Source organism: Euprymna scolopes, chromosome 40 (assembly GCF_053919585.1).
Source record: "Euprymna scolopes isolate OS-2025 chromosome 40, ASM5391958v1, whole genome shotgun sequence".
Taxonomy (NCBI): domain Eukaryota; kingdom Metazoa; phylum Mollusca; class Cephalopoda; order Sepiida; family Sepiolidae; genus Euprymna; species Euprymna scolopes.
The window spans coordinates 13,287,519-13,314,778 of NC_136521.1; the positions used below are offsets into that span (position 1 = coordinate 13,287,519).

At 34.1% G+C, this 27,260-nt stretch overlaps 1 protein-coding gene across 4 annotated transcripts in view; it reads right to left on the minus strand.

Moving 5' to 3' along the window:
- Positions 1-24,120, minus strand: part of LOC145265375 (putative receptor-type tyrosine-protein phosphatase mosPTP-1) — a 475,862-nt gene extending 451,742 nt beyond the window's left edge. For all 4 annotated transcript variants that reach the window (XM_080121163.1, XM_080121162.1, XM_080121161.1 and 1 more), the window contains exon 1: positions 23,962-24,120. The gene's annotated coding sequence lies outside the window, so the exon portion shown is untranslated. The remainder of the gene's footprint in view (positions 1-23,961) is intronic.
- Between the last annotated feature and the right edge of the window lie 3,140 nt (positions 24,121-27,260).

A 27,260-nucleotide genomic window follows, 5' to 3' on the forward strand; every position in this document is an offset into this window, starting at 1 on the left:
TTTTAATTTTTAGCTGTATATACTAACAGACCTTTTTTAATTTTTAGCTGTATATACTAACAGACCTTTAATTTTTAGCTGTATATACTAACAGACCTTTTTTAATTTTTAGCTGTATATACTAACAGACCTTTTTTAATTTTTAGCTGTATATACTAACAGACCTTTAATTTTTAGCTGTATATACTAACAGACCTTTTTTTAATTTTTAGCTGTATATACTAACAGACCTTTAATTTTTAGCTGTATATACTAACAGACCTTTTTTAATTTTTAGCTGTATATACTAACAGACCTTTAATTTTTAGCTGTATATACTAACAGACCTTTTTTTAATTTTTAGCTGTATATACTAACAGACCTTTAATTTTTAGCTGTATATACTAACAGACCTTTTTTAATTTTTAGCTGTATATACTAACAGACCTTTTTTAATTTTTAGCTGTATATACTAACAGACCTTTTTTAATTTTTAGCTGTATATACTAACAGATCTTTTTTAATTTTTAGCTGTATATACTAACAGACCTTTTTTAATTTTTAGCTGTATATACTAACAGACCTTTTTTAATTTTTAGCTGTATATACTAACAGACCTTTTTTAATTTTTAGCTGTATATACTAACAGACTTTTTTTTAATTTTTAGCTGTATATACTAACAGACTTTTTTTAATTTTTAGCTGTATATACTAACAGACCTTTAATTTTTAGCTGTATATACTAACAGACCTTTTTTAATTTTTAGCTGTATATACTAACAGACCTTTAATTTTTAGCTGTATATACTAACAGACCTTTTTTAATTTTTAGCTGTATATACTAACAGACCTTTAATTTTTAGCTGTATATACTAACAGACCTTTTTTTAATTTTTAGCTGTATATACTAACAGACCTTTAATTTTTAGCTGTATATACTAACAGACCTTTTTTAATTTTTAGCTGTATATACTAACAGACCTTTAATTTTTAGCTGTATATACTAACAGACCTTTTTTTAATTTTTAGCTGTATATACTAACAGACCTTTAATTTTTAGCTGTATATACTAACAGACCTTTTTTTAATTTTTAGCTGTATATACTAACAGACCTTTTTTAATTTTTAGCTGTATATACTAACAGACCTTTTTTAATTTTTAGCTGTATATACTAACAGACCTTTAATTTTTAGCTGTATATACTAACAGACCTTTTTTAATTTTTAGCTGTATATACTAACAGACCTTTTTTAATTTTTAGCTGTATATACTAACAGACCTTTAATTTTTAGCTGTATATACTAACAGACCTTTTTTAATTTTTAGCTGTATATACTAACAGACCTTTTTTAATTTTTAGCTGTATATACTAACAGACCTTTTTTAATTTTTAGCTGTATATACTAACAGACCTTTAATTTTTAGCTGTATATACTAACAGACCTTTAATTTTTAGCTGTATATACTAACAGACCTTTTTTAATTTTTAGCTGTATGTACTAACAGACCTTTTTTAATTTTTAGCTGTATATACTAACAGACAACTACCCTTTACATCATAGATTTAATTTTTGTTTTAAACTGCACTTTTAATAATTGAGCACTCCATTCGATTTCCTTCTACCAATCTTAAGGTGTGTACGCGCACACACACACACACACACACACACACACACACACACGAGAGAGAGAATGAGAAATAAAGAGAATGGGGAGATAATTTAATAGCTTTTTAGTCAAACTATTTTACAAGGAAATTAACATTTTTTTTTTTTGCTTAAATAATTGGATGGATGTGAAATTTGATCACGTTCGGTGTCAAATGGAGCGGCAGTGGAACCAGTGCTGGATTTGAGGTCAGTTGCACATCATTTTCTGTCTTGGTTGAAGGTCAAAAGGTGTCTTCTCACCAAGAAACGGTCGCAGCTTGGAAGAGCTAGAACCACCATCCCATGGATGTACGCAACAGACATCATTACACCATTTGTTGTTTACTTGCATTTCAATATTATTTTATATCCTCAAACGGGAGAGGGAGTTGAGGGGTAGTCCAATGGATGATGCCACAGACTATGAAACAGAGATGGGAGACACAAAAGGCTAAAACAACTGAAATCAAGATGAATTTCTCAACCTGGGAGATAATGCCTCTACCCCACAACTAGGTGAGTGAGTGAGAGAGAAGACAGTGGGAAAAAAAAAAAAAAATTTTTTTTAAATGACTCCAATCAAGTTCAACTAAGTGAAAACTAACTGAAATGCCAAGTGTACACGTGGGAGGGGAAAAGAGACAGGAAGTCATTCTTTAATGAAACAAAAGTCATAACTCCCCTACCTTCTATTAATCGTTTGAAGTGTTAGCCTTTACAATGAAAAGCATCAGTTTTCAGAGAGAACTGTCATAAGAAAAGGAAGATTAGGCAAGACAAGACAGGAAGAAGAAGAAAAAATGAAAAAGAAAGACAAATAGTAATACAAGGGTCAAGATATAATAAAACAGCTGCGAATTAGTTTTTAAATAGCTATTTAGAAAAAAAAAAAAAAAAAAGATAACTCTACCTTAATAAAATTATATAACTTTGTGTCTCTCATGCAAGAGTGTTTCTTGCCTTTAAATGATTTTTAGTCCTTTAATATCACCTTCCCCTTGTTAAGTTGGACGTTTTCCGATATTATGCAAACTCATTCTACAGTCCAGTGGGTCAGCAGTCTCCAAATTCCAGTGTGCAGTCTTGTCTAATCACTTGCAACCAACCTTCCTGCGATTCAACACATCCATGCTTCTACAAAGGTTTATTCAGAAGATGAAAATTTTAAACGAAGAGAGAGAACTGGGTAAGGCTTCCACATTTTCCTTGATCAGCCAAATTTTCTGCAATTTAGGATATCCTTGCTTCTGCAAATGGTCCCAAATCTCTTAGCGACTTTCTAACTAAAGAAAGCTATAGGTGCTGAACCTCCTTTAACTATACATAAACAAGGTTTTACGTTGCAAAAGAAACTAACATTTGTGAGTCATTTTTTTCAAGGGGACGACTAGAAATAATAAAATGCTTATCTTCTGGCAATTTTGTTTTTTTACTGACAATCTTTCAAAGCTCATTCTTCTTCCTGTATCATGGCTTCAATCTATTGTTGGTACGATTCCTCTGAAGACATCACATAATTTTGAACCTGGCAGAATACATACCGTGGGTTGCCATGACCTTCCACATCGCAGTGGCATCTGACTCACCTGTTTGCACCTATTCATTGAACTTAGATCATCCACATAGCTGCAGTTGAATAACGTAACTCTTAATATTATAGAGTCATTGATCTACTAGAGATTCATCCTCTTCCATGGCCATCCAACGCCCTGCTGCCGATGTCATCAGTTACCTTCTCCTAGATGAATGCCTTAACTAAGACTCAAAGCTCATTACTGAGTGAAAAAAAGTCGTTTCAATCTTTATTTCTTTTAATAATATAAACAGAGTCAAAGTATTTGAATATACTTTAAATGAAGGCTATTAAAAAAAAACCATCTGAAGAAATTTCAATGTTTACATTTCCAAGTCTCACCAGAAAATTTAGTGCATATTTAAAATTACACTTGTTTAAAATAAAAGAAAAACAATACAAAAAAATCTTTATGATGTACATACATACTAATCACGGAACAAAGATGTCATATTCCAAAAATCACATGGGTTTGGCTAGTAAACAAAAATATTTAGCTGTCAAAGGTCAACTCAATATAAATTTGTCAGTAGAGCCCTGATAAAAGTTACCTTATGTGTGTGGAATGTTCCCTACAAAACTGTCACTTTTTGGTCTATAGACCTGAAATTTGAGATATCAGGGATTCGGACCCATAGAACATCCATGCTTCTCCAATGGTTTATCCAAGAGATGAACATTCCGCATGACCATACCAGCATAATCAATTTATCCTTAGGATTACCTTCATGCTGGACAAATGTAGTGATTTCAGCAAATTCTTTGAATTGATGTGTTGGTTTTGGTCAAATTTCACATTAGGGATCCATCTGATCATAGGTCTCTCACTGCCAAAACATTTAACAATCCCTCCTTTGCTGGTTCAGCCAGGCGTTTCACTGAAACCCAGGTGACCATGAAGCCATCGACCCAGCACCACCACCAGACTGGAAGAAACGCTGTGGTAGCCAACTGAAGACCTGGTTCAGGACTGGAAAACAGAATACTGAAATGATCCTTGGCCCCCGCCTCTACGAAAAAACAATTTGTTATGATACCGAGCAAAATGTTCGATTTAGCTAGTATTAAAGATGGGAAGGGGTGTCAGCACTTTAACTATTTATTATTTCTAAAATTCATACAAAATTTTTTATAAATCCAAGACGGCCGCCTGCAACGCACTCTCATAAAAACATGTTTTTCCCCTGTAAAAAAAAAAAAAAAAAAAAAAAACTACTTGATGAAATTAAGTGAAATTTTTTTCCGGAGAACGTCGATGTCTTCAAGTCCAACGTTAACAAATTCCTAATGAACCGCCCCCTTAAGTAAACACTTCATTAAATCTCCACACTAACGTACTGTACTTGTAATAACCCTTATCCCTGAGTGGCTTCCGGGCCTTGATAAGTGGTGACCACCGTGTAAACAAAAAAAAAAAAAAAAGAAGATTATTATATCTACCAGGAATCTGTTTTTTTGCTTCAAAATTTTCCTTGGCCGGCCAACCAGCCTGCGACTTAAGACATTCATGATTCTACAAGAATTCATTTGGGACGATGAAGGTTCCACATGACCATTCCAATGTAATCAATTCATCCTTTGGACGACTTCTATGCTGCATAAATGTAGTGCTTTCACCAAATTCACTGACCTGAGGTCTTGGGATCGGTCAGATTTCACATTGCAAATCCATCTAATCATTACTGCCATCCATAGTTGTTGTCGTCTCACCACGTTTTGGCCAAGTAAACCTCTGGCTGGCTTTGGGTAGGATTGAAACTGCTATCTTCAGAGAATTCTCACCTGGAACCGTAGAGATTCAACATCTCTACCCACTGCACCACGGGCCCCGAAGGGCGATCAAGGTTGGATTTTTTGGTCTTATAAATCAACGTTTATTTTATTATCTGATCTTCCATCGTCTGGTCCGTACCGAATGGTAAATATATTAGATAGCGGTTTCAATCCTACCCAAAGCCAGCCAGAGGTTTACTTGGCCAAAACGTGGTGAGACGACAACAACTATGGATAGCAGTAATTGCTGAGAATGCAGTTAGGAGATTCGGAGTTCTTATCCCATCGCAGTTACAACCCAACGAAGGCCAGAGGAATAGTTGGCCAAAACGTTGTAAAACAACATCTAAGAAAGATGAGGATAATAGTCCACAATAAAATAAATTAATAAGAGGAAAGAAATAAACAAAAATTCGGGTCGGCATTTTTTCTTTAAAAGTTTTTATTACCGTTACTTTTGGCACCACTTAAAATGTCTCTCGCTGCCACCTGGTACAGCCGGTCCATTCGTGTATTACTTCGACGGAGACTAGAATTTCATGTGTGTACTATCAATAAAAGCGCTTGTACAAAAATGTTCGGAAACTTATTCAAATCACCTCATTATATATATATATATATATATATATATATATATTAGTGCAATGGTTAAAAGCTCCGACTGTCGTTTGGGCGATCGGGTTTCGATCCTGGCTTGAAGTAGTTGCTTGTCTAGCCACATTGATGAGCTGTGAAACAACGAAACAGTACTGTGTGTGACTGATTTTATATATATATATATATATATATATATATATATATATATATATATATATATTTGTTTTTTGTAATTCCATTCATCATTTTTTTATCCTCTAACAGTAATCTCCATCATTCAACACCTTTCAACTGATAATCTATCCATTACATTAACCTTTATCCTCAAGCAGCTTTTTAACCTTGATTAATGGTGACTCATTAGTAAAATATGGATTTATTACTGCAAAAATGGTTTATTCAAACTGCAGACCAATAGGAAAGTGGAATAGCTTCTTAAAAGGGCAAACCTGATGGAAACGGAACGTCACCAAAAGGTTACGCTGATAAAGCAAGTCAATACTTGCGAGACCAAGGAGACATAATATGTCGACAGTCGGACAACTGTGTAGGTTTTGTTTATTTCGATCAATTACAATCGTATACATAAAAATGAGACGATGGGAGGAAATGGGAAAAACAAACTCATGTCATTAATTACTAGCAGAGAAACTTGGTATTGCCCAGGTATAATATATTATATAATGGGCAATTTTGTGTGTGTGTGCGCGCGTGCGCGCGTTTTCCAACTAAAAGTAAAAAACTACAAAATAAACACCCGCAAAGTATGTTCTTGCTTAGTATTTCTCAGAATGAATAATATACTAAATTTCAGGAGGAAAAAAAAAATTATTCTTTGAGAAGGGGGGGGGGGGCAACTAAACCAATGTTTTGTAGAAGTACTTAAGGAAGGTCAGAGGTTACATCAGTTGGAAATTTATGAATATAACAAAGATGAGAGTAGAAATTTAAATAATCCAAATAATCAAAAAAAATTCCCAAGTTTGAAAAGATGCACCTGAAGAAGGTCAAAGGTTACATTTATTTTTTTTTTTTCTTCCTTTGAAGATTGTAATGCTGGGTATGGGGCAGCCAAACCAGCTGCCAACATTGCCCCGCTTTTTTATTGAAACCAACCGAGAGCTCTTTTTAGTATCCTCGCTGTTCCCTTAAGTGCAATTGTCTGAATCTCTTTTGCACTTGGTTCACCAGGAATATTAGTTAGGTAGGACTTCAGGTTCTTCTTCATAAGTCCTGTGGCACCTATGATAACTGGTATGATTGATATCCCCTTAAGATTCCAGTTTCTTTTCATATCATACATGAGACCTTGGTATTTGGTCTGTTTCTCTCTTTCAGCTCTGTTCAGACCGCTATCATTAGGGACACTCACTTTAATCAAGGTTTCAACCCTCTCTGACTTATTCCATATAACTATGTCAGGTTTCACAGCAACATTTTCAAGGTAGGTGGCTGTAGGGATTACATGGTCGTAATGTATGGTATATAAGTCATTTCCAACTGTTCTTTCAGGTTGATGTTCCCAGGACTTGCTGCTACACTGGATGTTTAATTTTTTACAGATGGTCCAGTGGAGGTACTTGCATACTCCATCATGTCTCACTGTATAGTAGCTGTCCCCTAGAAGAACTTTGCAACTTGATATCAGATGACCAACACTTTATGTCAATATAACAATCAAAATGAGAATAGTAGGACAAAAATACAAAGGTTTCTATTATTTTTAGTAATTAGTACTCAACTGTCTGACCAAACTGAAGAAAACAGTAGAAAACTGGTTTATAAGAAGAATGGGATGTTCCATTATGCTCAGATGGACAAGTCCATTCTTTTAGTTTAAATTGGAGCTGCTAACCCATGATTAGATGATTCTTTAAATAAAACTTTTGCTTGAATTAAACAAGATTTACATATCAACTATTGAAACACTTTATGCCGGTACGGCATTTTTATTCCACAGATCAAAAAGATGCACTGAAAGAAGGTCGGAGGTTACATCGGCTGAAACGTTATGAGAATAGTAGGCAGACTAACAAAAATTGCAAAGTCTGAAAAAGTTCACCTAAAAAAGGTTGGAGGTTTGGCTGAAACGTTAATACAACAACCCAACTGAAAAAAAAAGTAGTCCAAATAATCCAAACCTTTTATGTGCGTTAATTTCATTATCTCTTTCATGCTCACCTCTACGCCCTGATCTCCACTCTTTCTCATTAAACCTGATCCCAACAGCTGTTCTCTGAAAGAAACACTGAACAAAAGACTAAAAATAAAAAAAGAACTAAGAGATATTAATAACTCTAAGTACCTGTAAGTTGAGAGAGGATCAACCTTAAGTGCCAAGCCCTTTCCTCTGATTATATTCAATTTACAGCCTCAAGGGAGCGTGGCAGGCGTGGCTATAGGGCTCTGATTAACAAACACCTGAACATAAGTATTATATTATTTATACAAAATAAAATATAATGATACAAGTCGTAAAAATATTACTTATCCCAAAGTTTTGGGCACTGCAGATGTTTTAGTTAGCAGCTGTAAAGAGTAGATTCAAAAATTCTATAAGAAGCCCTCAACTCCAAGTTTGGAAATCAGAATTCTTTTGCAACAACGTTTAGAAGAGAGGGGAGGGGGAGATACAGATGTTTTTGTTTACCTGTTGCTGCTAAAAAAATAAATAAATCTTATTTTAAATTTTCCTAATGTCTGTCTGTGGGTGTGTGACGCGGTTTATCTCAGCCTACAGGCAATCCACCCAGACAAGCAAGGTACCGAAATGAAGCTTATGACCCAGCGGATGTTTTAGTGATATTTATATCCGTGTTTGGTGTATGGAAATGCAAAAAAAATAACGATTTACCAAACGTTTTATTTATTGGATATTTTTCCGGTATTCACCGGAAGTTATCTCACATACACAGAGAGAGAGACAGACAGACAGACAGACGCGGTTTATCTCAGCCTACCGACAACCAACTCAGGCAAGTAAGGTACCGAAATGAAGCTTATGACCCAGCAGATGTTTTAGTGATATTTATATCCATGTTCGGTGTATGGAAAAGCAAAAAAAATAACGATTTACTAAACAACGTTTTATTTACTGGATATTTTTCCGGTACAAGGACTCAAGTTTGCTTAGCTAAGCAAACTTGGGTTCTTGTAAAAATAAAAAAATTTGCAAGCAGAGTGCAAGAACATTAAAGAAATAACAATTTAAAAAAACAACATTAATACCATGCTCAACATGCACAGGTAGTTGAGAGCGTTAGTAATCTACTCACTCTTATCTTTCATTTACGATTAAACATGCCTGACGAACGATACAAAGACACAGCATGTAATAACCCAAAATGAGATTATATTAAAAAGAAAAAATAATTATCTTCTAGAAGGAAGTAGATTGGTTTCAATGGCAATTTGTAGACGTAAATGTAATTCACAATATTAAACATCCTTTATTTTAAACTAGTTGTATATACATGGCATTGCCTGGTCAAAAAAAAATCAAAAAATTATCAGGCGGAGAGATTAGTAAAAACTATGTAAGATGCACCGAATATCCTAACTTGCTACGAAAAATTACATGTTGGATTTAGAAAAGCATAAAACATATCCATCTTTGGTTTATAAAAATCAAATGTAAATTAACTCATAACTGTAAAAAAAAATAACTCTCATACCTTAAATAAGCTTACTTCCGGTTTTAAACAACTGTTGTCAGCTATTAATAATTTCAAATTAAATAAATCAACTTTAATATTTCTAAATAGAACAATTAAAACGATTCTATTACAACAATTAATAACAGAGCTAATTATTAAAATAGGTTTTCATTAATGTAATATGCAAATGAGGTTACTTATTCAGTGTAGATTTCTTTTGAATAAATAGTATTTATAGAAATCATGCTGGAATAAAAGTGTATAGGAGTCAGTTTTCAGTATGAAAATTAATTTGTGAAACATTATATCTTTTATATTTATTAATTTAATTAACAGATAGGAATACAACTTTATTATAATGGATTTTTAAAAGCCTGGGTAGCCCTGCTAATATATATTAGAGGTTGGGTCAGCTCTATCTAAAAAATTTACAGTGTCCCAAACAAATATTGACTAGACACGACGGTTCACTGCAATAGCAGATACAGGTGTTAACTAATTATTATTCCAGTGACGAACTCCACTCTGTATCAAAACAGAACGTAACATGTGGCCGCAGCCGATATTGAACTCGCGACACAAGTTTGTAGCGTAATTCAAATCTTGTCTGTAGCTGAATACTTTATGCTTTGCTAGGGCTATCAAGGGTATTTTTTATTGTGACACCATCACTAGATGGGTTGCCTACCACAGCTTAAGAGAGGCCTATCTACTCTCAAGAGAAGGATAGACCATGCCAGTTTCCCAACCTGGTATTTTACTTCGCAGTACATACAGCGCCTCGTCTTCCCCAATGGTCACCCACCTGGTACTGGCTAGGCTCGACTTGCTTTACTTCAGTGATCTGGCAAGAACCGGTATGTCAACGTGACTGTGCCATATATATATATTGTATTGTATTATTTCACTGTTCCAAGACAGATTTTCTCCACATCGTTTTTTTTTTTTTCAACCCTGTGCAGGGACTGGTGGATTTGTGGATAAAAATCATCTGGATAATGACGAAGAGCGTCACCAAACCAGTCACAAGGTCTTAGAGTGCTTGTTGCAGAGAGGATGATACTTCAAAAGTGACAACATGGCAGAAAATTCAAAACCGCATCTACACCAGAAAGCATCAGTTACAGAATTCTATGGACAAATTTATCTTTAGTTGACCTTTGACAAATAAATATTTTCATTTGTTGGCCAAATAGAAGTTATTAACCAAACTCATGTGATTTTTGGAATATGACATCTTTGTTCCATAACGAGCATGTACATCATGAAGATTTTTCTATTTTAAATAGGTATAATTCTAAATATACACCGAATTTTATGTTAAGACTTGAAGATCTAAACAAATTTTAGTCAGGTTCCTTATGTCTTGCTGTTAACTTTTGTGGGAATTTTTTGAAGATTTGCAAAATTATACATTTTTCGAAAGGAAAAAAGGATCAGAAAGCACAAAACGTACATTTTACGACTACCATTTTGTAAATTCCAATATGGCCGCCACATACACATCTGGGCGAATACAAACATTGATCTTCTGATTCCCGAGACGATAACCTTTCCAAAAATGTATAGTTTTGCAAATCTTCAAAAAATTCCCACAAAAATTAAAATTGAGACATAAGGAAACTGACTAATCTGAACAGCAGAGCACCTTGAGTTGTCAAGAAGTTTCTTTGCTACTTTAGTGATCCTGTGAGCAAAGGGTGGTGCAGGTGTTAGATAATAGGAGGGTTAAAAGTGTTAATAAGCTATCTATCTATCTATTTAGCAGAGTCCTTCAGGTTTTCATTCAGGATTTTAACATAATCCTCCCTTTTCATGATGCCTGTGACCTTAACGGCTGGAATATGAATTTATAAATATATTTTTTATTACAAAGATCCTGCAATAAAACAACCACACCAGATCAGTTTAGACCCAGTTCTGCATCTAAGGGTTAATATTAAAAATGGCTTCCTTGACGGAAGCGAAAAGGGCATCCCCACTATGCTACAAAGTCTAGTTTGAACTCTGTCAAGGCAGGATAAGCTGCTTCTAGCAACTCCAGCCCAGATGTACTTCATTATTGGCCGTACCTGGCTTTTATATAGGTAGAGAATTGCATCAGGAGTGAGAGATCTTCTGGGGCGGTAGAAGGATTCCACCATTTTTCCAACGGCCTTGACAATGGATTTGATATGTGTTCCATTTCAGATCAGGAGTAACGGTCAAGCCCAGAAGCTTGTCAAAACATGAAGCCTCCCCAAGAGGAGAGCTATTCATTTCAATTGATGCCAGATGGGCATCAGAGCGCTGACGATGTAAAGATAGAAGCTTGGTTTTAGATGCATTAAAAGTAACAAGCCACTTGCTTCCCCACTGCACTACTTGGCCAAGATCAGAGGAGAGAGAGAAAACTTGGTCGTTTACAGTCCTTGATGTGCTACCATAGATGGTAGTGTCGTCAGCATAAATGTTTACGAATGATGTAAAGATGTGATTTGGAAGATCATTAATGTAGATCAGGAAGAGAGTTGGGCCCAGGATGGACCCCTATCTCTCTCTCTCTCTCTCTATATATATATATATAAGCCTGAAGAGTCCTAGAGTGGATGAAACGCGGTATTCAGTGTAGCTTAATCGCCATACATATTTTATAAATTACTAATATATATATATATATATATATATATATATATATATATAAATCAGTTTTCATGAAGACTTCGTCTCCATCGGTTTAAAATCTGTGCTGACATGCATTAGACAGGCTTAAAAAAATTGCTGACAAATTAATCTTTCTCTGGCCAGGTCATTATTTATCCCTCTTTCCTCCAAGTCCACTTTTATCACTTCTATGTTTTCCTTGGCTTTGTCCCTGTGAACTGAACCTACTACCTCAACTGTTCTACATATGATAATCGAAGAACTCTCTAATCTTTCAATGTGGCCATACCATCAAAGTCTCCTGCTATACACACATTCTCCCTATAGGTTCCAGATTTCATTTGCTTGTGACATCAGAATTAAGAGTCACATTACAGATCATATCATTTCTCTCCAAGCATCTCAACCCACACGTTCTCCAGATTTAACTCCAATACATCATCACATTGCATACACATACCCGAGACGCTTCTTTGATCAGTGGTAACACTGCTAGTTCTTAATGGCAATTCCTTGAACTCACTCTACCCACTCCTAATTTTTTACAATCACACTAGCAGCTGTTCAACACTATACTTTAATGCTATCAAAGTAAACCTTCACAAAAATCTCAACAGTTTTGCCGTTCAAATATACTTCGTTCACAACAGAGTTTACATGCATCTATTATCTTGCACAGCAACAACGATTTTGATATCCGCCCTCAACGCACATCCGAACTATCTGAGCTACAGTTCTCTCATCTTGCCCTTAATCATTGCGCTTTCGTATATGTTGCCATTACAGACCTGGCTGAATAATGTGACCCTTGAGATTCCATTCTTTCAATGTGGCCATACCATCGAAGTCTCCTGTTTTGCACTCATCTTCTTGAATCATCAGATCGAAGCGTGTCTTTAAGACTTATATTACACATCCATCGTTTTATTCCTACATCATTTCACTCCATGCAACGCATATCCTCAACCCTCACTGGCTAGGTTTAACTATCATACGCTACCACACTGTGTACACATGCTCTCTTCGATTGATTGACAATGGCAACACTGCTGGTTAGTAATGACAGTGGTATCTTGAACTTACTTTAGCGACTCATAACACTTGCAATCTCACTAACACCGGCTCCACCCTATTCTATAATGGTATCACTTAGGTAAAAAAGTCTTTGAACACCTTTGCATCTAAATACACTTTCCCCATATCTGAGTTCTCATCCGTCTCCATTGTCTTACACTTGTTTCACACGAAATGGCTTTCATCTCTCAACCTACCAGCAATTCCACAACACTTCTTGTGCGCCAAAAAATAAAAAAGGAATTGCACTCGACTCCTTTTCCACAAACCTGAGCACAAGACTAACAATGAAACCGAAGAAAAAATATGCATAAAATTAACAGCTGAAAACTACAAGTGAATATCGTCCACACCCGTTACTTGCCTTCCCTCTGGAGTCAAAATTAGACAGTGTCGCGTTTTTGTGTCAAAAAAGAAAAAAAAAAAAAACATCCAGTTTCCCTTAAAAGGGAGAACACTTTGAATTTAGAAACAAAAATAAAATGCCATCACCAGATACAACACTTTGATCCTTAAATCGAATGTATGATTTACATGTAATTACACCATTAAACTGGGCTAGTGCCAAGGAGAGATGGAGACAAAAGTAAGAGTTATTCTTTGCATTTGGGCCATCCATAACTGTTAGTATGATTTATATAAATAAATGTTTGCAAGCATTTGCTTTTTAGCTTTGAAACAAACGACAAATCGAGAAAATCCTTTCATAGTTCGAGAAACGAATAGAATGGTAAGAATAAGAATGTGTGTGTGTGTGTGTGTGTGTGTGTGTGTGTGTGTGTGTGTGTGAGTGAGAAATGCAATCCGAGGGGGGGGGGGAGAAAAGTGGAGGATGGCACAGTAATAGTAGCAGTAGTTGTAGAATATTGGATGAAGTGGTTGGAAGGAGATCCTGTTTTCGTTTTTCGGCAATACTAGTGAGATACAAAGTTACGACCTCCCGCACATTCTCCCTAATATCGTCTGACGACGACTTCTGGTTTTAACCGACCATTTGTGCAAAACATTAGCATGTCCAGTGTCGCGACAGTGTAAATGTGTTTATATTTAAAAAAAAAAAAAAAAAAAAAAGAGGGAGAGAGAGAGAAAAGAGAGGGAGAGAAAAGGGGAGAGAAAGAGAAAGAAAGAGAAAGGGAAAGAGAAAGGAAAGAGAGAGAGGGCAAGATAGATATATATAGAAAAGGGAAGAAAAAGAGGGAGTGGAGAAGAAAGGAGAGCAAAAAAGTTAAGAGAGAGATAAATAAAGGATGGGAGATAGAGAAACCCGGTCCTTTTTTCTCTGCCCCCCCCCCCATCCAAAAAAAAATAATGAAAATCAGTAGCAATATTCTTCAGGAGTCGTCGAAAAGAGTAGGTTCCTCATTATCATCGTTGTCGTCGTCCTCCTCATCTTTAGATTCTTGGCTGCTCATTTCCCCCCCCCCCCTCCCATCAACATGACAACAGTAGCAGCAAAACAGCAGCAACATTTTCAGAATTTGAATGGAAGAAAGAAAAGAGAAAGAAAACTACGATTACTACTACTACCACCGCTTGAAGATGACGAAGGGAGAGGATAAAAAGAAAAAAAGAAAAACCGTCCATAAATAAAAATTTTAAATATATTTTATTTACCTCGAAAAGGAACGAAAACCCCTATTTTTAATTAAATTATAATTTCTCTCAATAAGTGAGACTTGATATATACAAGGTGCTTCCCAACACAGTAGTAACCATATTGACACAATGGGTTGATTTTTTTATGCATATGTATGTGTGTGTGTGCACGCACATATGCATATATACATGCACACGCACTATATATATCCACATACATTTTTTATCCCCCCCCCCATGTTCATTCTAACGGAACCAACAATAAACTGACGGAAATGATTAAAAAAAAAAAAATAATAATAATAATAATAATAATAATTGAAAAAAAAAAAAAAATCCGGTTGGGTTTTAAAATGTTATCGAACAAGGGCAGAAATGTTGATAAAGGTTTCATTTTAGGGGAGAGAAAAAAATGCGTTGAAAACTAGATGTGTTTCTCAGATAAAAAGGGGTTTTACGATGGTAAGATATTTGAAAATTTAGCTTGTAATTGAATACAGAAAATCCACTTAGTAATTGTGTGATTATATATATATATATATATATATATATATATATATATATATATATATATGTCATTCTCCGATTTATAAGCGCATTTTATAATTCGAATGTTTATTTTTGTAAAAAAAAAAAAAAAAAAAAAAAAAAAAGTGTAATCGAAATGAAATCCGAAATTGAAACCGTCATCAGGTCAACAGCATACAGTGCAAAGACAAAGAAAATGAAATATTAATATTTCTCCATCATAATTCATAAAAAAAAAAAATTATGCGATTTTTTTTTTTTTTTTTTGGAGGGGGGGGTTCTTCATACAATGACAATCTGTTAGAATTTATCTGAAGATAAACCGAAAAATTTGTTTCAATTCAAATAATGGTGTCAGTTGAGTGCAGTTTTCCATGGACATTCCCCAATTTTCCACGCAGTCCGAATTTCCTTATCTTTCCCGGAAAGCAAAACTACATACCCCCCCCCACTCCCCCAAAAAAACAGTTCTTTTTTTTCTTTGTTTTTCATCGGTATTAATTATTAAAGATTATAAAATCCTTTGAACATTAAATTCAATTCACGGAGGTTTCTATCTTCGTCCAGGTTGAGGAAATGAATCGTCGAAGAGAGAACTTGCCGTCAACCCCCTCCCTTTTTTTTTTTTTTTAAATCTCTGTTCCCCTTATTTCTTTGTTAGATATTTTTTCTTGAAATTCAAAATAAAATATGAAGTTTTATTTTATTTTTAAAACCTAAAACATATAGAAGTCAGAGGATTTAAAATTTGTAAAAAAATATAAATCCTAATTTTAATATATATATACGCATTATTTGGATCCATCCAAGTGTCGTTCGTTTTTGTCGATGTAACCTCCGACCTTTTTCAGGTGCATATTGTCGACGTGGAGAATACATAATATACATAGCATGAAAATAAACTTATGGTAAGTAAGCTATATGTCCATGTTTCATTCCCGAAGGAAACCAGACATAACGATTTCTTTCGAGAATTAAACAAAAATGTATAGCTGGACAAATATATTTGATTTCTACTCGTGTATTAAGCACTACTGAAGTAGTTGCACACACACACACACACAATGGACATCATTGGCTACACATGCGCATACATATTTCTGCTGCATCAAGCAGTGTTCTCAGAACAGAATTTATTTTGTTACAATGTAAACAAATTTTAAATATACACATGTGTAGTCAATAATGTTTGTATAAATAAACATTTATTATGCTCTGCTTATCATTGAGCACTTTTTGATAAATACAGGATTTTCAGTGGATATACATCTAGGAAACTACAGTGATAGAGTAGACACTCAACATTAACATTACATATGCCATATATACATAGGTTTATGTATATTTCAATAAAATATGCTCCAAATTGCTACAATTAAGCTCAATAGAAATGAATTTACACTTACAGAGCATATATATCAGAAGTAAACATACCAAACCAAAGATGCATTTGCATCACGCTCTATTTTATGAGAAGTATAATTCGTCTTACACGCGTTTTGTTGAATGGTGTGAGTACAGGCAGCTCATCAGAGGCACATTTATATTCCTCAGAAAAAGACAGATTTCTTTTCTTTTTCCCCTCTTTTTTTATCTTGGTTTAAAAACGATAAAAATTGGTGGAAGGAAACACGTGTAAAACGAATTATACTACTAATAAAATACAATGAGTGTGATGTAAATCTTTGTTTTGATATGTTTAAAATCCTCCCCATGTTAAGAATGACTTTCGAAATAATGTTTTTATTTCAGCGTGGCACCAAAAATACATAAGTACCAAATATTTTAATATTTTTCTGAATAATGTTTACATAACGTAAAATCAAGAGGTCTAGTCAGTCGTCGTACATTAATGAGCTAGGAGAGAACTTGAATACCTACTGGAGAGAACTTGAATGCCTACTGGAGAGAACTTGAATGCCTACTAGACACTATCTTCGAGTGTCTCAGGTCTCTCTGTACAGGGATTTGCCAGGACAATCTTGCATAGGGAAGCTTTTCCCTGAATCTTGACCAAATATTAAAAATCAGTGTTCGCAACCTAAATAAGATCTCCTAGGTATGGTTAACCAACACTGGCTTTGACAAGGAATGGACCACTGGAGCACCATCTCAAAGTGATGTTACCCCAAGTAATAGGACGTAGCTGGATACTCCACCAGGCAAAGAGAATTCGTTTTCCGGAATCCAAAAAGATCAAGAGATTGGTTGGTCGTTTTTGTTTTACGGCATATCAACCCTTTTCGGGTTATTTAATGCCGAATCCAAAGATTTTGAAGAAAATTTTTTTAATAGAATATATTTGTTGTTTTCAAGTCGGTTTCTATTTAACCCATAGTTGAGACCCTAACAGGTACTACCACTCCGGGTCAGAGTGGACCTGGGAGCAATGGTAATTAAAGGGTGGCTCCACACTCCCCAAAGCCCACAAGCTGGGGCCTCACCACTGGATATAGTTTAAGGTCATATCCAGGACCCCCATTGAGGGACTTTTACCCTCTGCAGGGGGGCAGGCGGTGTATTCTAATGCCCCACCGACAGGGCCGAAAAGAGACCAAGAGACTATAAGTATGTTATAACGTATTTAAATGGTCAATTGAAAATTAATACTCTGATCTTTTTTATGTACTCAACATTTGAGACGTAAAGGAGAGTTTATGGAATTCGAATATTTATATCATATGGAGATCAAGCGTTAGCCCATAGGAAGGGGACCCTTGATTTACTTGAGGACTTCGCACTTCGACTGAAGTAAAATGAGAAAATAAAAGCTACAACGTAAACCTTTGTGTTATCTTAAAAAAAACGTGCGTGCGTGTGTGTACACACACGAATGCGATATCGAAAGTAAAAGCAGATTAACATCACGACCACTTTTTTTTTTTTTTTTATCGATTTGCACTGTAGTAGCCGACATCGGACATTTAAGCAAACAAAAAAATTGTTCTTTTCTAGAACAGAGGCTCCTTCGAGCGTGAAATAATATTCGTCGCACAAATAAACCGTAATACTTGACATTTCTGAGTCTTTAACCATTAATTTTAGACAGAACTTGCGTTTGAATTAACAGTTAAAAGGCTTCAAATTCACTTTCATATATCGAGGTCTACAACGTAAACAGTTTCTCACATCCGTTCCCCTGCCCTATTATTATTATTATTATTATTATTATTATTATTTAAACGTATAATTATGTTTAGAGTCATTTAGCCTGATGATTTCTCTGCGGGGATGAAACATGGACAGCCATGTGTAGCTAAAAACAATATATTTTTATACATTATATATGTTCTGTATGTATTTGTTTCCCTACGAGGGTAAAGTTAAACACAAGATCTGTTTTTTTTTTTTATTATTATTGAGGGGAAAATCCAACTCTCCAAAAAGGAGCACTTTTGATTGGATCAAAAATAAAACTTGCTTCTGTGTACTGTAGGACGATTCCATCTTCGGACACCGATGACAGAAAAGATTAAATGTGGTATCAAAACAAATATTATACTTTTATCTTAGCTTAAATGACAAGGGTTTGTTCGACGCGTTTTTTTTTTGTTTTTGTTTTTTTTTGTTTTTTGGTAAGCATATGATATTTGAAAGTGATTTTCAAGCCAATTTTATCGTAACTTCTGATTTGGATTAAAGCTTAACGACTAAAAATGTCGAAACTATTTGCCCCCACTAGGGCAAAGTTAAACCACGGCTTCTGAGAGAGTTAGGGTTATATCTCGGTGGCAGTGTTTAAACACGATCGTTATTTTTTTTATTTTTTTTATTTTTTGTTCATGTGAGAAAAATCCAGCTCCTCAAAAAGAGGGATTCTAGATTGGGACAAAAATAGAAATTGCTCGGATAAAGAAGGATTTCTCAGCCTCTGATCAAGGACAGAACAGATAGTACACTTTGAATTATTTGCTATACCAAATTGCAATGTGATAAATTAGTCACAAGGCCATCAAAGTGGTTATTATACTCTTGACTGATTGCAAACACCACAATACCACATTTACTTGAGAGGAAGGTACTTACATTATCCAAAATGTGTTGAAAATTTTAATTTTATTGGCATACACACACACATAAATATATGGTTATCTTGAAATTTTCAGCTTTAATATGGCCGCCACTGAAAGAATTACTTAAACCAAATTATTTCTAGTTTTATAATGCTTTGGTTCAAGTAATAATTTAATGGCCGAATATTACCTAATTATTATGTTTGGTCATTATTAATGTAGTCAGCCAAATTATGAAACTAGAAATAATTTGGTTAAGTTAATGAATGTCGTTTTCAGGACAGTTATCTTAAAGTTAAGAACTTCAATATAACCGCAAATTTATTAGATTTCTAAGGTACTACACTTAGATCCCAGTTCAGAAGTCAAAGATTGAAATGTCATTTATAGAAGTTCGTTTTGCACAGAGGACAAAGTATTATTAGGGTTTTTTAAAACGCGTTTCTAGTTTCTAGTTGTCAATCTAGTCACATGTTTTATTAATGCGGATTTGGTTGTCAGCGAAAAAAAAATTGACAAAAAGACTATGTCGCCTTTTTTTTTTTGCATTTTTTTTTATTAAAAAAACACCCTCAATTTTTGATCCAACAACTAAAAAGCACATTTTGTCCGTAATTCATTCATCTTTTTTTGTGTTATAAAAGATTCTCAGTTTTAAATGCAAACATGATTTTAGAGTTTATGTAAAGGTTTTTGCCAATATAAGTACTCTTTGTCTATCCAAGGAGAAAGACTTAAAATCTTCATAAAAAAACACTAATTGTCTATACCTGATAATGACATCATATCGTCGAAACTAAGCTGATTTTAAATCAATACTTATTAAGGTGCACCTGAACAGTCGGCACCCCCTTTACAAATGTTTTTTTTTTTTAACTATTTCTGCAGATTATTATCGATGTGACACTAAGCTACCAGATTATTAAAAAATAAAAAATGAAATAAAAATATTTAAATATTTGAAAGGGGGGTTCAGTTTCACATACAACGTTCTAGTAAATCGATCCCCCATTTTCAGAAACGTTTACAACCTCGTTTTGGTGCCCCCCCCCCACCTCATTATTTATTTATTTTATTTATATTATTTTTTTTTGCGATTTTCACTTTTAGAAAAGTTCGGTCTGTCGGCCCACTCTCGTCATTTTATTATTTTTATAAGGGGTTGTCCGATTGTTCAGGTGTACCCTTATTAACATAAAAAAAAAAAGAAAAAAATTCCGGTACTTATGTAGGTTTACGGACCGTGCTGTTTTTGTTTTTAGTTATGATTTACAAGTTAAATTCAATTTTTACAATATCTTTTGTTTATTAAATTGTTAAGTAAAAGCACAGCAGTTATAAAATGCCCTCTCCTCCCGATATTAAGAATGGACAAGCCAAATATTAGGTTTTCTAAATAATGTCATTATTTCAGCACGGTCCGTATTCTGGTGCGTTGTATTGGCTTCTGAAAACTTACAAATTCAAAATTACACAACGTTCGCAGGAAAAATTAGGGGAAACAAATATATATTATACTGGAAATTAACAAAAATGGTGATATCCCTTTTATTCGGGAAAATGAAAAAGAAATCAATAATGGATAGAATCGATTTGGAACCAGAAATATCCAATGGAAAAAGAAGTCGGTAAGAATTTGCACTTTAAAGTACAAAATGACCTGAAAATCCATGGAAAATTAAAATTTATAAAAAGATATCCTTTTGTATTTCTTTTAATAAAGCCGATTCAAAATAAATATAGTTTTTTTTTACGGTTTTTCCACACAAAAATCATAAAAGACCAAAATGTGATAATTTATTTAAAATTTAAGTAAACTGACAAATTTACTGCTTAAAATTAATTTATTTTGCTGATTTTAGCACCGAATGTCTTTTATCAATTTAAATATTTTATTCAAGTGTGTATTTGGATATTGTATAAAAATTTATAAAAAGACATCCAGTGTTCAAATCAGCAAAATTTATTAAATGATACGATATTTCTTTTATCACTTTACTGTAAATTTCATGATGCCAAAAGTGCACTTATTGATCCGCGCTATTTTTTAAAGTGTTTTCAAGTTTAAGTTCTACGATATGTTTTCATTAAGTAAGGTTAAAATACAGAATAGGTACAAAACATCCTCCCCCTCCTCATGTTAAGAATGGCTTTCTAAATAATAACGTTATTTCAGCATGGATCAATAAGTGCACTGCCACTGCACTACCAATTTTATATTCAAATACAAATTAAATGTGTATTTGGATATCATTTAAATATTTAGTGTTTCTAAAAAAAAAAATCAGCAAAATAATTGGTGCTTGTGCATTTATGATACCGCGCTATTTTTTCTTTTAATTATTATTTAATAGTATTTCCAAGTTAAATTCAATTTTTACATTTGATTAAATAATTGATAAATAATTTACTTTCATTGTGCAATAATTTTTATATCAGTTTGAAATATAAACAATTAAAAATAAATATTAAAAAATACTGATGTCGGCCCGCTACTACGAATTCGGAATAGGGGCATGTGAGCGAGAAAAAGCGAAAGTAGTTCAGGGAGACGTCTCCTACAGGAGAACCTATTTTTGTTTATTAAATTATTAGGTGAAAGAAGAATTATAAAACGGAACACCCTCCCCATATCAAGAATGGGTTTCGGTACTCATGCAGAGAGTGATCCGTGCTGAAATAATAACGTTATTATTTAAAAAGCCATTCTTAACATGGGGAGGGTGTTTTGTACCTATTCTGTACTTTAACCTTACAATTGAATAAAAAAACAAAACTTTATTTAAACGTGGAAATACGATTTAAAAAATAGCGCGGATCAGTGGCACCAGGGTTTCTAAATAATGACGTTATTTCAGTGCGGTAACAAAGATGCACAAGTACCAAGTGTCCTAATGATAAAATTAATATTTTTCAGAGTTAAACACTAAATTTTATTTATATTTTTTTTAATTGTATCCAATATACAAACACAGTCTTGGCATCAAAATTCATAAGAACATTTAGTTACTGTTCTGATTTTTTTTTTTTTTAGATGGGGACCGACTATTTTATTATTGATGTTAAAGGTTCAATCCTCAATGCAGGCGACAGCTAAAATATAATTGCGATTTAAGATTTTTACCCGGTCATGGCTAATAGAACGAGTGTATACCTACCCCTATAGATTAAATAAAGGGTTCCGTTTGAAATTCCGAGTTCGACCAGCTACATAGAAAGAAGGTCGAAGGTTACAGCAACCGAAACGTTGTGAGAATAACACTCAAGATGAGAACAGGAGTCCGAAGAATCCAAATAGAGCGTTTAGTGTTGAAAAATTAGCAAAGCGTATTAATGTTAAGATTTTGCTGGTTTGATCATAAAGATTAATATATTTTGCCGATTTTTAACACTAACTTTAACGCAATATTTAAATTTATAATTTAGTGATGAAAACCAGCAAAATGTTAACGTTATTATCAGCAAAATGTTATTCACGATATATTTTAAAACACTAAATGCTTGTATAACTTCATAAATTCTATAAAGATACACAAATGAAATTAATGTGCCTTTAAAAATATTTATTAAAATCAGCAAAATTATATCATTAAGAATATAATATATATTGCTGATTTTTAACCGTTTCTTTTATCTTATTTATACAGGTTTACACTCAAATATATGTTCGGATATTCATTAAATTTATAAGACATTTTATCAGCAAAATATATTATTATTTAGCTGATGATAGGATTGAGATTAATATAGTACCGATTTTGGTGCTTCTGCAGAATTTGAACCCATATCAAACCGACTTTTGCTGAACGAAACCTAAAACTTATGTTAGGGTTATGCTGAAAACAAGTTCTGTATAAGTACTCCAATTTTAACATTTTAGATGCTTATGCACTTATGTTACCGTGCTATTTTTTAAATTACTATTTTCAAGTTAAAGATATCGTGAAACTTCAATTTATTATTAAATTGTTAGGTGAAAGTACATAGTTACAAAATACCCTCATGTTAAGAATGGCTTTCTAAATAACGTTATTATTTCAGCACGGTAACACAAGTGAAAAGGACCATTTTTTTTTTTTTATTATTATATATTTTTGTACCAAAAATAGATAAATGCATTTTAAGAATATAGAAAAACATTAAGCGTTGAAATCACACAAAATATTTACTTTTTAACAAAGTATTTTTGCTGGTTTTAAAATCAAATTTTCTAAATGTCATATAAGCAAATACGCATTTAGATGTTTAAATTTATAATAAAATTTTGTAGATAAAATAAAAAACAAGAAAAACTATTAACTTTGAGAATCAAATAAAAATGTAAAGGAAATTAATTAATTTCGGAGTGATAATTATTAAGCCAAATAAAAACGGATTTAGTACATCGAATAATCTGCAATATAATATAATATATATCCACGCACACACGAAGCACAAGACGTCTTATTTAATTCATCTAAAATATTTCATAAAAAGAAAATTTACCATTTTTTTATCACAAAAATGAATGAATGAATATTTGATGTAATTTATCACTAATGAATTGTCTTTTTTCCCCTCACAGAAAACAAAAATTAATACAAATAAGAATAAATGAAAAAATAACAACCAAGGATTATTTTATAATAAAAAAGGGGTCATTTCTTAATTTAAATAAGGATATATACCTTACAACTGAAACATGTTATCCAATAATTAATTACAACAATAGGGGACGATTTTATCAGAGTTGGCCTTCCATATTTTAAAATGGGGTACCCCGAAAAAGGCACCGCGTTTTATATCGCAACTATTCCAATCTCCGTTTTTTTAGTTTTGGAAAGATTACATTTACTTACGGGGATGACGGCTACAAAATAATTTTACAGTCGATCCTTACCTTTAATAATAAGTGGTATGTAAATCCATTGGCCTACATACAAGCCATGCATGGCAAAAAAAACAACGCGATACACTGTGCTACATTTTACATGGATCCGCCATCTTCCAGGGAGCCACTTCCGGTTTGTTGTCGGCGGAGGCAACGACCGGTGGGCGCGTGGGAGGTGAGAATAACAAGGAAGGAGGAGGGACTACATAAGATGAAAGAGGCAGTGGAAGAGGTGGGGGTGAGCTGACTGTAAGTGGGAGGCGGGTACTCAAACACATGCTGGAGGAGGAGGTTGGTTATGAACGAAGGAGGAGGAAATGGGTTATTACATATTGGTTTAATTATTATTTTATCATCATCATCATCAGTAATAGTAGTAGTGTTTTTGTGTGTGCGTTTTTTTTTTTATTCCTACTTGGGGTATCTCCCTTTTTCAGTATTTTCACAAATGAACCCTTTGAAAAATTATTTTATTTTAATTATTATATGTATACATTATTATTAGTCCTTAGACTAATCACTGATTGCTCTTTGACAATAAACACGGTAGTCCCTGGAACCTGAATGACAACAAGTCTTTTCATTTATTATTATTATTATTATTATTATTATTATTATTATTATTATTATTATTATTTACTCACTAGTAGTAGTCACACACATCAACTTGTGGTGTTCTCTGGAAGTCTGAGTGACCACAGGTCTCCCCAGACTTCCAGTGCTCCCCACCTCTTTCGATTATTTGCATGATCGCAACAGCCGCTTACCATTGATTTCTCATTGGCGGCGATCATTGGTCGTCATTGGAATTTTGGTGGCAACAAGCCCTCCTGAAGGTCCCAGTCCTCTTTGCACTTGTCCAGCGGAGGTCTGGCTTGGTCTTTCACTCCTCAGTCTTTCCATCCTCCTTGACCCTTCTAAATTATTTGGCGTGATGTCATTTTCAGGTCACACACACACACACACACACACACACACACAAGAAAAAAAATTGATTAAGGGGGTGGCAGGGACACGGGGTTAACTTACAATTATACAGTTTCAGTTTTCATGATTCGATGTGATGCTCCCTTGTGTTTTACATCTGTGGCAGTTTCTATATGTCCGGTTTGTGCCCGTAGCTCATGTGTGCTAGTCTCTGCATTCAAGGGATTTCTTTAATATTTCAGCCATTTTCATTATTATTATACGTTGTATCTTCTCAGCCATTCATCTGATTACAATCTCCCCCATTCTTTTTTCCAAGTTTTTCAGTATCGTTCCTAGTGCTCCTACTATTAGTGGTGTTATCTTGACTTCCTTCATCTTCCATATACCATTGAGCGCTTTGGTCAGTTCTATGTATTTGATTTACTTCTTTGTCTCCTTGTTCTTCACTCTATGGTCTGCTGGAATGGCAAAATCTACAATCTGGCAGGACTTTTCCTTCTTGTTAACTATTATGACATTTGGTTTTCTTGCTTGAATGGATTGATCCGTTTGTATATCTATGAATTTTGTGACTTTCGTTTTGAAGTGCTGCTGCCGGTTTGCACTTGTACCATTTATCAGAGTGTTCAAGATGCAGTTGTGTGCATAATTCCCAATGTATTGCCTTCCCCTCTTGATCATGTCTATTCTCATATTCCTTTTTGAGCTACTTGCTGCATTCACTTATTATGTGGTTTATCATTTTGTCTCTTTGTCCACAGAGTCTGCATTTGCTGTTCTCTTACATTTTGTCAATCCTTGCATTGATGTGATTGGTTCTGATTGCATTATCTTGAGCGACTGTTATTAGAGATTCAGTTTCTCTGTTTGGGTTTCCTTTTTGTAGTCATGTCCAAGTGTTTTTTTAAGTCTCAACTTTTGTCATCCTTATGAATTGTTCATGTAGCTGTTTCTCTTCCAATTTTTCTTTTATCGCCTTATTCTTCATCTCTTCTTTTTCTGTAGTGTTATTTTATTTATTTATTTATTTTTTTTTTTGCTGTGGTAATTATTCTTTTGGTGTTTTACATTATGTATTTTTCTAATTCTTTTTGTGTCATTTACATAGTTTTCTTTATAAACTAGCCCTCTGTCTTTCCTATCCATATAGTCACTCAATATTATCTTTTGGGTATTGTGCATTCTGCATAGTCATGAGTTTCCTGGTTTTTTGGTCGAGATGCCTCAGCTCTTCTTTGGTCCAACCTATAAATGGTCCAGAGTATCTTACTAATGATACTACCCATGTGTCTATGTGTCTTATGTCAGGTCATGTCATATGCTACTGGTACCATGTAACCCAGTACTACCTGCCTCATGGTCAGATCACCGGCGACTAAACTGGTTCCCCCACCAGACTTGTTTGGTGAGGAGGGCGGCTAGTCTCCCTGAAGGATTAAAAATAAGACCTTCCAAAGGGCGAATGAACTCTTTTTCTGGGTCAACGGCCAACTAGCACCATGTATATTTATGTGTGTGTATATGTGTATTGGGGTAGAGAGGGCTCCCGTAAGCCGTGGTGAAGGCAACCTTTCTAGGAGAAGCAAATTTCTGATTTAAAAAACCATAAAGCGGAAGACCAGTACCCGCATTAAGCTGGTCTGCAGTTTAATTTGTTGCTGGCTATCTTGCTCTTGCTTGTTGCTGGATCTCAACATTTTGAACCAAGAGAGAGACTTAGCTGTCGTACAAAGCTAAGACTCTGTAACATCATATTTGTATAGATACTCCCTCAGACATTTGGGCGCATGGATTTTAAATGTCTGAGGGAGTGGCACTCGTCTGACAAGACGTTGCAATCATCATACCTTTTATTAGGTTTTTACAATAAAATTTAGTTTGGAACAGTTTTCTTGTTCTTCTGAAGTATTCCTTTCCAATTTTCTCTTTCATTTCTGTTGTTTTAATGGTGTCTGCTTCTAGAACTCCCTAATATTTGTAGCTATCTTGTTCACCTAGTGCTATCTTCTCTGTTTGGTTGGGTAGTACCATACCTTCCATTGCTTCGAGTTTTCCTCTTCTCATAATCAGTAGCACGCAATTTTCAATACCAAATTCCATTCAGATATCTTGGCTGAAGATTTTGGCTGTGATTAATTATTTCTTTTTAGATTTTACAAAGTTTTAGGTCATCCATGTACATTAGGTGGCTCATTCTTTCATCTGTATTAGTGAACTAGTATCTGGCTTTGCACTTTCTTAGTATATTGTTAGCTATGATGAACAGTAGTGGTAAATGTCACGAAGGTGGAAAAGAAAGTGGAAGTGTGTGTAAGGGTATTGGTTGAACAAAAAAAGGAAAATTGCGAACGCAAAAAAAAAAAAGTGGTAGTAGGCAG